The 11,967-nt window shown below is 52.8% G+C and overlaps 1 long non-coding RNA gene across 1 annotated transcript; it reads right to left on the minus strand.

Annotated features, from left to right (window-relative positions):
* Positions 1–2,893: 2,893 nt before the first annotated feature.
* LOC142290593 (uncharacterized) lies at positions 2,894–11,068 on the minus strand. The gene is made up of 3 exons (XR_012750347.1): positions 11,000–11,068; positions 4,011–4,086; positions 2,894–2,941 (listed from the first exon to the last, which is right to left on the minus strand). It is a non-coding gene; the product is annotated as an uncharacterized LOC142290593 (long non-coding RNA).
* Positions 11,069–11,967: the final 899 nt, after the last annotated feature.

Genomic DNA, 11,967 nt, shown 5'->3' on the forward strand with positions numbered 1-11,967 from the left:
GCTTGTTGAAGCGCTGTTCTTGCCTCTCCCGGCTTTGACGCAGATTCCTTTCCACATACTCTTGGATCTGTCGGTACTGCTTCTGTCGCTTGACATTCCAATTGGCAGTGGAGGGAAGAGTTTCAGGTACCTCTATGTCCATTTCTAGGTCCACTGGCAGCCGCCCCGGCCGAGCTCTCATCAGGTATGCAGGTGTGCACTTGGTGGAGCTGCAGGGGATGTTATTGTACATGTACACCAAGCCGGGTAGCTTCTCAGGCCACAAACTCCGCTCTTCCAGGGGTAGCGTCTTGAGGAGATTAAGGACCAGATGGTTCAATTTCTCGCACATCCCATTAGTTTGGGCATGGTAGGGCGTGGTCCGGATCTTCTTGCACCCGTACAAGTGGCAAAACTCCTGGAATACTTCTGCTTTGAAGGCTGGGACCTGATCCGTGAGCACCTTCTCCGGGTAGCCATGTGGCCGGCAAAATTAGGCCTGGAAGGCTTTGGCTGCAGTGCGGCCTGTTAAATCTTTAAACGGGGACAACCACCATGAATCTTGAGTAGTGGTCTACAATGGTCAGGGCGTAGGTGTACCCGCTCCGACTGGGCGTGAGCTTGACATGGTCCAGGGCGACCAAATCCAATGGCTGGTGGGTGACAATCGGCTGTAGCGGGGCCTTCTAACTGGTTTCGTCCCGTCTTCTTAGCATACAGGGACCACACTCTCGGCACCGGGCTTCCACGGACTCCCACATCCCACTCCAGTAGAAGCGCTCCCTCAACAGCATCTCCAGCTTCTTCCAGCCGAAGTGTCCTGCGCCATCATGGTAGGCCGGCAGGACCTTGGGCACACACGCCTGGGGCACCACCAACTGGCGGACTTTATCGCGGGTCTTCGGGTTGATCAACCCCCTATACAGCTTCCCTTGATGCAGGCAGGTAGAGGCGGCCTCTCTCTTTCCACAACCGCTGAGCTTCACTTCAAGGCGCACTTCACTAGGTAAGTGAATGGGTAAGTATCCTGTTCGTGATGCCAGGAAATCGGGGGGGAAGTGCCGCCCCGTGCTCGGTGGCAGCCGAGCTGCTCGGGTCCGGACCTTCAGTGGGTGGCTCGAGGGTCTCCGGACCCGGGGGTCCACGGTCACTCCGATTTAAAAGGGGTTGGCGGTTTTTGAGGACGTAGGTGTACGGCCGGAGCCGTGTTTGAGTTTGTGACGCCACTCACGGGTTGTGGTGAAGGTGGACACCACCGCTACAGTTACGGGGCATCCAGGGGAGATGTTGCGCAGCAAGTTGTTAACCCCTCCGTGGGTAGCGATGGTGGCCCCGGGACCCGTTGGGGAGAGTTGGGCGGTGCAGGGAGATGGGCGGCCGGAGGGCACTGATGTACTCACGATTAGTAACACACAAGTCTCTAGTAAACCAAGGTGATGGTGGTCGGTGCCCGCAGCCGGCTGCAGTCTGGTCCCCCACCCGGTTGGTGGTCTCTGCCTTTCTCCTGCACCGTTTGTGTGATGGTGGACTACCTGCGATTGCAGCATCAGGAGTCCGCTCCCCAGCTTATGGTCGCCTAAGGAGCCCTTTGCCTGCAGACGCTGGCCCGTGGGATCTGTCTGCCATGGCGGTGGCTTTCTATCCCCCTCATTGGGCTGTTGTCTTCAGTTGGGACTTTGGGTGGTACAGAACCTATAGTCCTGGCTGCAATCAGTTAATTAGCTAGCCCCCAGTAGCTTCTGGACCTAGCTTCAGGGTCTGAGTACCCCCCTTTGTGCTCCGGTTTCCGAGTCGGTTCCCCGGGTCGGTACCGGCGGGCCACTACCCTGTCCCGGTCCACCACGGTTCCACTGAGCCGTCTTCCCGACTCCTGCAGACTGAGGCCTCCGTATGCCTCCTAGCCAAAGGTGCCCGGGCTCCAACCCTGGCACCTGTCAGTTAGTTGCAGACCTGACACACAGGCCTGCTTCCACTTTACTTCACCTCCTAAAGTCATCTGACTACTATTCCCGCCCCAGGCCATCCGAACTTCTCGGTGGGCGTGTACAACCGCCTGACTCCGCCCCTTGATGTGTCCATCAAGCACTGAGGGGGGTGACTAGGGTTTAAATATTTGGTTCAGGGTAGAGCTGGGCTCAACTGCGGGTATGGGGGAGGTGCTTAAGGGAAGAACGTTACAGTAGTTTAACAAGTCCCAAGCACACAATCAATTGCAAAAGGATAATGCAAAAAGTGTTTTTTATTATACAAGCAGAAAGAAAAATGCCACTACCGATAAAGCAAAGCCAACGTTTCGGCCTATATAAGGCCTTTGTCAAGGTCTTGCCTATGAGAAAATGATAAAGATTATTTACACACCAATAAGTGAACAATCATAACAAAATATACATATTTACAAGGAATATATATACACATACGTTTATGAGAGAATTATGGGTATAGACAGGTTAAACGTCCAAGAAACGAGCCAAAGGTAGGGCGTTTTGCTTCTCAAGAGTAACTTGCTAGATGGGGAGAGAGATACATAAATAAGCACCATAGGTAAAATGAGAGGCAAACAGTACAGTGACTACAAGTACGCACCGGTGTATTTATCAATCAAAAGAATATGCCGGTGGGCAATACACAGATAAAAAATACCTACAAGCTCAGATCCATCAGGGATGAATAACATGGTGAAGACATGGCAAAATACGGGACATAATGCATCGGTGATGTCAGATGTGTAGAGAGGTCTTTTCTGGGAGGGCAGAACCAGGAGGAAGCAACAGAATAGACAGTGTAACTGCTATCCTATAGGTATTACACCTGAGGTTTAAACTGGATGCTGTATGTTAAAATCACTAGCAATGGTACACAGGTAAACAGTAAAAAGTACATAAGCGCAGTAGACAGTATAAGGCTTATAACATACCCAGAGTCAAGGAGGCATAAGAGGTGAGTGGGTAGGTGGAGGAAGTGCCTATGGAAAAACAGGATACAATGATGTTAAATCGCTATATACATGGAGACCAGGCTGGGTAGAGGCCAGGAGTATATAACATGGTATTACCTTTCAGAGCACAGGGGCAGGGGGACAGGGTCCCAGAGGTGCAGGCAGGAGGCATGTGGCAGTGGGGTCTATGGAGGAGCGTCTATTTGTATCCTGGGCGATACCTCCTGATATGACTCATGGAGGCCAATGCGCAGGCGCCCGTGACGTCAGTGGTGACGTGGGCGTGTCTCTGCGCATGCGTGTGACGTCAGCGGGGGGGCGGGAGAAGTACTGTGAGGTGGAGATATACAGTACTGAGCGCGCGTGCGCGCGTGACGTCACAGAGGGGGCGGAGTAAGGGAAAGGATCCCTGTCTGCATGGGTGACTGGACTGAGCGCGCGTGCGCGCATGGCGTCACAGAGGGGGCAGAGTAAGGGAGGAGGGTCCCTGTCTGTGACTGAAGGTGTAAGTGCTCATACGTGCGTGACGTCACAGAAGAGGCGGAGTAAGGGAATGGGATCCTTGTCTATGTATGTTATTGTGGACGTAGGTGCACGCCTGCGCATTGCGTCTTCGGGATAAAGCAGAGATATATGAACAGGGCATGTATGTTATAAGTGACAGTGTGTGTAACATGCATGCGTAGTATGTAAATGAGGGGTAAACACCTAGGATGTATAGGGGGGGAACGGTGTGTAACTGTAGAAAAGGGATAAGAATACAGAAGGGGAAAATATGTGTTGGTAGAAAGATGGAGCTTGTATAGACAAGATAGAGAGAATGTTCTTTAGGAGAAGTGTATGCATGCGGGAGAAGGGGGAGAAAATGTATATAGGCAGGGTGGAGGATAAGAGTAGGATGGATATGGATGCATTTGTGTGTGTGTGTGTGTGTGTGTGTGTGTGTGTGTGTGTGTGTGTGTGTGTGTGCAATTAGGGTATGTAAAGGATGTATGTCACTGTTAAATGTGTGGAGGGTTTATGTATGTCAGTGTGTGACCGTGGGGGGTTGGGGGGGGGGGGAGGGGAGGGAATGGTGATAGGGTAAGGATGCTACCTGGTGAAGAGGAGGTGCCAGTCGTGGGAAAGGTGCATGGGTTGAATCCGGTTGGTGAAGCAGGTGATCAGTATCTCTAAAAGAAAACGAGATAGGTTAGGACAACTGGGTATATAAAGGCAACAAATAAATACACAACAATGAGTACGGTCAACATATATGCACAGGAAAGATTAGTAATTTGTTTCATATTCCCTATTCATGCCCCACGGTTCGAGGGTTTGCAAAGTGTGAATCCAGTACGCCTCACGGTCCCGGAGGATTTGTACCCTATTCCCACCCCTTTTGGGTAGTGGGACGTGTTCCAGTACCTGAAATCTTAATTGGGAGACTGAGTGACCTCTGGCCACAAAGTGCGCCGCAATAGGGAGTACAGTCTGGCCGCACCGTATAGTCGATTTGTGTTTACTAATGCGGTCTCGGATATGTTGGGTTGTCTCCCCAACATATCCAAGACCGCAGGGGCATTTGATTAGGTAAATCACAAAATTAGTGTCGCATGTGTAAAAACCTTTTCATAGAGTATTGCTTGCCAGTTCTGGGGTGTGTAATGAACTCTCCTTTGGTGACGTTGGAGCACTGTACATAATGGAGACAAGGGAATGTTCCCTTACGTGGTGTGGCCAAAAAACTCTGTCTATCCCGGCTTAGGGATGAGCCAATGTCCGCTCGGACTAAAGTGTCTTTGATATTGCGAGGGCGTTTGTGACAGATCATTGGTGGTGATTGGAATTCTTCAATGTCCGGGTATGCACTGCCGAGAATTGGCCAATGTTTTTTAATGACCTGGCTGAAAGAAGGGGAGAACGGGTGATATGTAGTCACGAACAGTATGCGTTGGTTTTTGTTTGGTTCTAAATTGCGTCTATGGAAGTATTGGTTGCAATGTGATGGGGGTAGTCCCTGGCTAGGAATTTAGTGCTCATTTCTTGGTGTCGGAGTATGCGCGTTGTTACGAACCGGCGCCGCCATAGCCGCAAGCAGCCTGCTGCGGTTCCTGTTGCGCCCAGGCGCCGGCTGCCGTTCTTGGCCGTGCCTCGGGTGGTCCAGTTGGCTGTTCCTTCCACCACGTCTAAGGGAGAGGCGGCTAGTGCGCATGCGTGCGCCGATTTACCCCAGCCAGAGTTTAAGCCCGGTGTTTTGCCTAGTGAGCATGCTCAGCCTGTTTGTGTTATGTCTGAGACTAAGTCCTCAGTTCAGGCTACTGAGCATGCTCAAACTGATAGTCTGCTTTCTAAGCCTGTGGCTCAGGCTACTGAGCATGCTCAGGCACTTAGTGCATCAGAGGCTAGGTCCGGTAAGGACCTCACTGAGCATGTCCGTGAGGTGGCAGGCCCTGATAGGGCAGAGGGTGTCAGGTGTCCTGATGACGTGGCAACTCCGGACTGGCTCGCAGAGGCCCGCCCCTATGATCTGGCACCTCAGTATTGGTCGTCAGACGATGACTGGTGAAGTGTTTGGGGCGTGGCTGCCATGAGGTCATCAATGACGTGGCGGTTCCGGATAGGTCGCATGTGACGTCACTGATGACATGGCACTCTGCTATTGGACCTTGGTGGTTCAACCCTGGGTTTGGGGCGGACCCAGGTTATAAAAGGGGCTGGAGACAACATGGAGGTGCGCAGTCTTCACTTTTGCTCAGTCAGAGCACACCTCCATGTTAGAGCCTCATTGCGGCATAAGCCTATGTTGGGAAGCGGTAGGTAGGGTTAGGCGAACGGTGCCTGTCACGCCAAGATTCGTGGCTTGGCACATCAGGGTCAGGCGCCGTGCTTCCCTCCTGCCGTTCCAGTCTTGCTATAGCAGCCCAGTGGTGTTAACTGGGCTGCGGCTGCTGTGCTTCCTGTCCGATTGTGCTCCCTACGCACACGGACAACGCACCTGCTGCGCCACCTGTCCGATTGTGCCCCCTATGCACACGGACAACGCACCTGCTGCGCCACCTGTTCGATTGTGCCCCCTACGCACATGGACAACGCACCTGCTGCGCCACCTGTCCGGTTGTGCCCTCTACGCGCACGGACAGCGTACCCCAGGACCCCTGTGGAGTTAACAGGGTGTTCCTTATCCTCCTCGGCTTCCTGGTCAACGCTACTGGTGTACCCATCTGGCCTGACGTGTCCTACACACGTGGCCAGTCGAGAGGTGGCCAGAAACGCTAATCGGAGGACCGCTCGGCCTGACGTGTCCTACACACGTGGCCGGCAGGGCGCTTTCGTGGCGGTCTTCCGGTCAACGCTACCTGGTTACCACCCGGCCTGACGTGTTTCCTGCACACGTGGTTGGTGTAGCGCTAGGTGCACCAAAACGCTAATCGGGTTGTCGTCCGGTCTGACGTGCCCCAACACACGTGACCGGTTCCCAGAGTTCCTGGGTTATCTCAGAGCCATCCAGCTCTATAGTCTCCGCCTAACCCTCAGGTGCCAGCAGCTCCTTTGTCATCTGGAGCACGGTGGGTCCCGACTGGCGATTAGGATATATACCCCCTGGTCCTAATCTGCCGGTCCCCCCGTAACAGTAAGACTGCGCCAGGGTCTGGCTGGCATGGCGGAGATGGAGCAGCTACGTCAGTTCATGCTGCAGCTTGATGCCAGAGTGAGGTCTCTGGAGAAGTCTGCTCTTGCTGCTGATATGGATGATGTGGTGGCTCAAATGGCTGCAATGGTGTCAGTCACCAAGCCTACTCCAACCCTCCCTCACCTCTCGCTGCCCAACAAGTTTACGGGGAACAGCAAGGCATGTAGGGGATTCGTGAACCAGTGCTCAGTCCATCTAGAGCTGTTGGCTGCACGGTTTCCTACAGAGAGGTCGAAGGTGGGGTTTATTATCTCCTTGCTCTCTGATAGAGCACTGGAGTGGGCTACACCTTTGTGGGAGAGGAATGACCCCGTAGTACAGGGACTCTAAGGAGTTTTTGGAGTCCTTGCGACAAGTGTTCCTGGGGCCTCAGGTCACTCACGACTCGGCCCTACAGCTACTGACTTTGGAGCAGGGGCGTACCTCCTCAAGTCAATATGCTGTGAGTTTCAGGACACTTGCTGCAGAACTGGGGTGGTCAGAGAGGACTCTCATTCCACTGTTCTGGAGGGGGATTAGCCTCGCACGTGAAGGACGCATTAGCGTCGCGTGAGGTACCAACTACCCTTGAGGGCCTCATGTCTCTGGCTACCCGCATTGACCTGCGGACCTCCGAACGTCAGCTGGAGCGCAGGTCAGAGGGTCGTTCAGCCACTGTAGTGGTCTCTCCTACTGCACCTCCCTTAGAGGACATCTCTGTCCCTATGGACATCGCTAGGGTTGGTGTTGCTAGGTCTTTGAGTCGCAAGGGCATTTCCTGTTTCGCTTGTGGGCAGTATGGTCATTATGCCAACCGTTGCCCAAAGCGTCAGGGTAAGAGACCGCGATTGGTGACCATAGCTGAAGGTAGACTGGACTCTGCGTCATCCATTAGGGTGACGTTTCCCGCGTCAATTTCCTTTAAGGGGTCAACATGGTCCACAAGGGCAAGTGTGGACACAGGTGCTGGGGATAGTTTCATCTCCTCCTCTTTTGCCCGGCGGCATGCCATCCCACTGGTGCAAATGCCAAGGCCAGTGAGAGTCCGTGTATTGGATGGGTCCTTGTTGCCCAAGGTAATTCACCAGCGGACAGTGCCCATTACCCTTGCCATGTCATCTGGGCATAGAGAGACCATTTCATTTCTGGTTCTCCCTAAGGGTGCAGATGATATTCTGCTGGGTATTCCTTGGTTGAAGCAACATTCCCCACATATCGACTGGTCGTCTGGGGTGATTACGCGGTGGAGCGAGTCTTGTAGCTCCCACTGCATGTCTCCATCTTCCGCCCGTCGCTCAGTGGTATCTGTGGCGACTATAGACCATTCGAGTGGGAGGGCCGCTAGAGGGGGGGGACTGCTCTGAACCGGCGCCGCCATAGCCGCAAGCAGCCTGCTGCGGTTCCTGTTGCGCCCAGGCGCCGGCTGCCGTTCTTGGCCGTGCCTCGGGTGGTCCAGTTGGCTGTTCCTTCCACCACGTCTAAGTGTGGAGAGGCGGCTAGTGCGCATGCGTGCGCCGATTTACCCCAGCCAGAGTTTAAGCCCGGTGTTTTGCCTAGTGAGCATGCTCAGCCTGTTTGTGTTATGTCTGAGACTAAGTCCTCAGTTCAGGCTACTGAGCATGCTCAAACTGATAGTCTGCTTTCTAAGCCTGTGGCTCAGGCTACTGAGCATGCTCAGGCACTTAGTGCATCAGAGGCTAGGTCCGGTAAGGACCTCACTGAGCATGTCCGTGAGGTGGCAGGCCCTGATAGGGCAGAGGGTGTCAGGTGTCCTGATGACGTGGCAACTCCGGACTGGCTCGCAGAGGCCCGCCCCTATGATCTGGCACCTCAGTATTGGTCGTCAGACGATGACTGGTGAAGTGTTTGGGGCGTGGCTGCCATGAGGTCATCAATGACATGGCGGTTCCGGATAGGTCGCATGTGACGTCACTGATGACATGGCACTCTGCTATTGGACCTTGGTGGTTCAACCCTGGGTTTGGGGCGGACCCAGGTTATAAAAGGGGCTGGAGACAACATGGAGGTGCGCAGTCTTCACTTTTGCTCAGTCAGAGCACACCTCCATGTTAGAGCCTCATTGCGGCATAAGCCTATGTTGGGAAGCGGTAGGTAGGGTTAGGCGAACGGTGCCTGTCACGCCAAGATTCGTGGCTCGGCACATCAGGGTCAGGCGCCGTGCTTCCCTCCTGCCGTTCCAGTCTTGCTATAGCAGCCCAGTGGTGTTAACTGGGCTGTGGCTGCTGTGCTTCCTGTCCGATTGTGCTCCCTACGCACACTGACAACGCACCTGCTGCGCCACCTGTCCGATTGTGCCCCCTACGCACACGGACAACGCACCCTGCTGCGCCACCTGTTCGATTGTGCCTCCTACGCACACGGACAACGCACCTGCTGCGCCACCTGTCCGGTTGTGCCCTCTACGCGCACGGACAGTGTACCCCAGGACCCCTGTGGAGTTAACAGGGTGTTCCTTATCCTCCTCGGCTTCCTGGTCAACGCTACTGGTGTACCCATCTGGCCTGACGTGTCCTACACACGTGGCCAGTCGAGAGGTGGCCAGAAACGCTAATCGGAGGACCGCTCGGCCTGACGTGTCCTACACACGTGGCCGGCAGGGCGCTTTCGTGGCGGTCTTCCGGTCAACGCTACCTGGTTACCACCCGGCCTGACGTGTTTCCTGCACACGTGGTTGGTGTAGTGCTAGGTGCACCAAAACGCTAATCGGGTTGTCGTCCGGTCTGACGTGCCCCAACACACGTGACCGGTTCCCAGAGTTCCTGGGTTATCTCAGAGCCATCCAGCTCTATAGTCTCCGCCTAACCCTCAGGTGCCAGCAGCTCCTTTGTCATCTGGAGCACGGTGGGCCCCGACTGGCGATTAGGATATATACCCCCTGGTCCTAATCTGCCGGTCCCCCCGTAACACGCGTTGTGGGATTGGAGACGATTCTCTCTACTCTGCAATGTTGAGAGATGGGCAAAGATTTCTTAATGTGTTTCGGGTGGCAACTACTGTAAAGGAGAAGACTATTTTTGTCCGTAGGTTTGGAATATATGTCGGTAGATAGTTTATTGTTGGGGTCCCTGATAACAAGGGTGTTGAGGAAGTTGATAGAATCATGATCGTAATGGAGGGTAAATGAGATGTTGGGAGAGATGGTATTGATGTCATTGAAGAAGCCAATAAGTGATTGTTCGTTACCAGTCCAGATGAGGAATATATCATCTATATATCGTTTCCAAAGGGGGATGTTGTTGGGAAAGAGGGGGTGTAGGTAGACGAAATCTTCCTCGAATTTGGCCATATATATGTTAGCATACGGGGGTGCTACGTTTGATCCCATCGCGGTCCCCTTCTGCTGCATATAGAACATGTCTTTGAACAGAAAGAAGTTGTTCTCTAAGACCACCCTGAGGGTGTCCAAGCAAAATTGTTTTTTCAAATAGTCAAACTCGGTATGGGTATTGAGGAACCACTCGACTGCCCGGACACCCCCTTGATGGTCGATGCTGGTATATAAGCTGGTCACATCCATGGTGACCAGGAAACCATTGTTGGTAACTTGGTTGATGTTGGATATGGTTTCCAGGAAGTGAGTGGTGTCCTTGAGATAAGAGGGGGTTTTTGGGATGAGGGGTGTAAGTATCTTTTCCAGGGTACGGGCAAGTGGTGACAGAATGGAGTCAGTGGAAGCAACGATTTGTCGACCGGGGGGGAAGTGAGATTTTTATGTATTTTGAGGAGGGTGTAAAATACGGGTGTGACGGGATGGTTGTTGATGAGAAAATCAGATAGTTTGCTGTCTATTGTGGCGTTGCTAGTATAGAAGTTGACTACGTTTTGAATGGTGGAGCGGATGGTCGCAGTGGGGTCCCGTGGAATAGGGGTATAGGTTGTGGAGTCACTGAATTGGTTCTTAATCTCGGACACGTAGTAGGATTTATCGAGGACAACAATGGCGCCGCCTTTGTCGGCAGGTTTTATGATCAGGTGGGGATTGGTTTTAAGTGAGAGGAGAACTCTAGATTCCTCACTGGTCATATTGTTGCGGAGGTGCAGTTGTCCGTGTCCTATATCTGTTTTAATCTTATCGATGTCACGTGTGACTAATGATATGTAGGTCTCTACTGGATGATAACGTCTGGGTGGTTGAAAAGTGCTTGGATTGGAGAGGCCTAATTCGCGTAGTGTCAGAGAAGTTGCCGGACAGGAATCCAATGTAGGGGCTACAGGATTGGTGTCCGGAGGGTTCTGAGGGGTAGCGAAATGGGCTTTCAACCGGAGATTCCTGAAGAATCTATTCAATTCCTGCTCCAAGGTGAAGGTGTTAAGTGGAGGCGTGGGACAAAAGGTGAGGCCTTTCTGTAGGACTCGGGTTTCTGTGGGTGTAAGAGTTAGCGAGGAGATGTTATAAACGATGTTCTCCCTACCTGGGACCGTGTGTTCATCCTGTGCGGGGGGGCCCTGTTTTTTGCCACTCCTGGTTTGCCTCTTGTTTGTGGACCGATACCTAAAAAAGAAGAGGAGGGACCGGAATAACTCTGATCGCTGTCCGAGCTGTAGGTACTTGTGTAATTCCCTCGATGGGAGGGCCTTCGTTCTGATGGAAATGAGGAGGTGCGCCATTTATAGACCCGATTTTTCAAGTAGTCGTCTTGGTCACGAATAAATTTTGATCGTTTACGGGTCTGCAAGGTCTGCTGGAAGTCCGTAATGGTCTTTTTGTTCTTGGTTTTCAGAGAGGAGAAGTCAGCGGCAGGGAGAGTCTGGGACAGTTGTTCCTAGATGGTTTTTATGCTGGCATCAACAGTGGCAATCTCTTTCTGCAAGTAATCCAGTGTCAGTATGATAATATCGAGAGAACACTTATTGAGGATACCCTCGAATTGATCGCAGTACGAGGGATTGTCAGCAAAGAGGGTTGGCCTTAAGGGGACTCTAAGTCCTCTGGGGATGCGCTGAGCCCGGTGATACTCCGCGAGGGTCACTGCGTGGAGTTCAAGTGATGTGTGTTGCTTCAACTCCTTCAGATAATCCCTGGTGCGGAGCTACTCCGTAGGTACAGTGAGAAAACGGTTAGTCGCGGATATCCCAGCCAAGACAGTCACGGCTTGATCGTTACTGTACGAGAGTGTTGGGAGAGACATTAGTGGTGCTACGCAGGAGCACCAGCATAAACAAATAGTAAGCTAGTTCAGGGTAGAGGTGGGCTCAACTGCGGGTATGGGGGAGGTGCTTAAGGGAAGAACGTTACAGTAGTTTAACAAGTCCCAAGCACACAATCAATTGCAAAAGGATAATGCAAAAAGTGTTTTTTATTATACAAGCAGAAAGAAAAATGCCACTACCGATAAAGCAAATCCAACGTTTCGGCCTATATAAGGCCTTTGTCAAGGTC

The sequence above is a fragment of the Anomaloglossus baeobatrachus genome, chromosome 2 (genome assembly GCF_048569485.1).
Source record: "Anomaloglossus baeobatrachus isolate aAnoBae1 chromosome 2, aAnoBae1.hap1, whole genome shotgun sequence".
In the NCBI taxonomy this organism is placed as follows: domain Eukaryota; kingdom Metazoa; phylum Chordata; class Amphibia; order Anura; family Aromobatidae; genus Anomaloglossus; species Anomaloglossus baeobatrachus.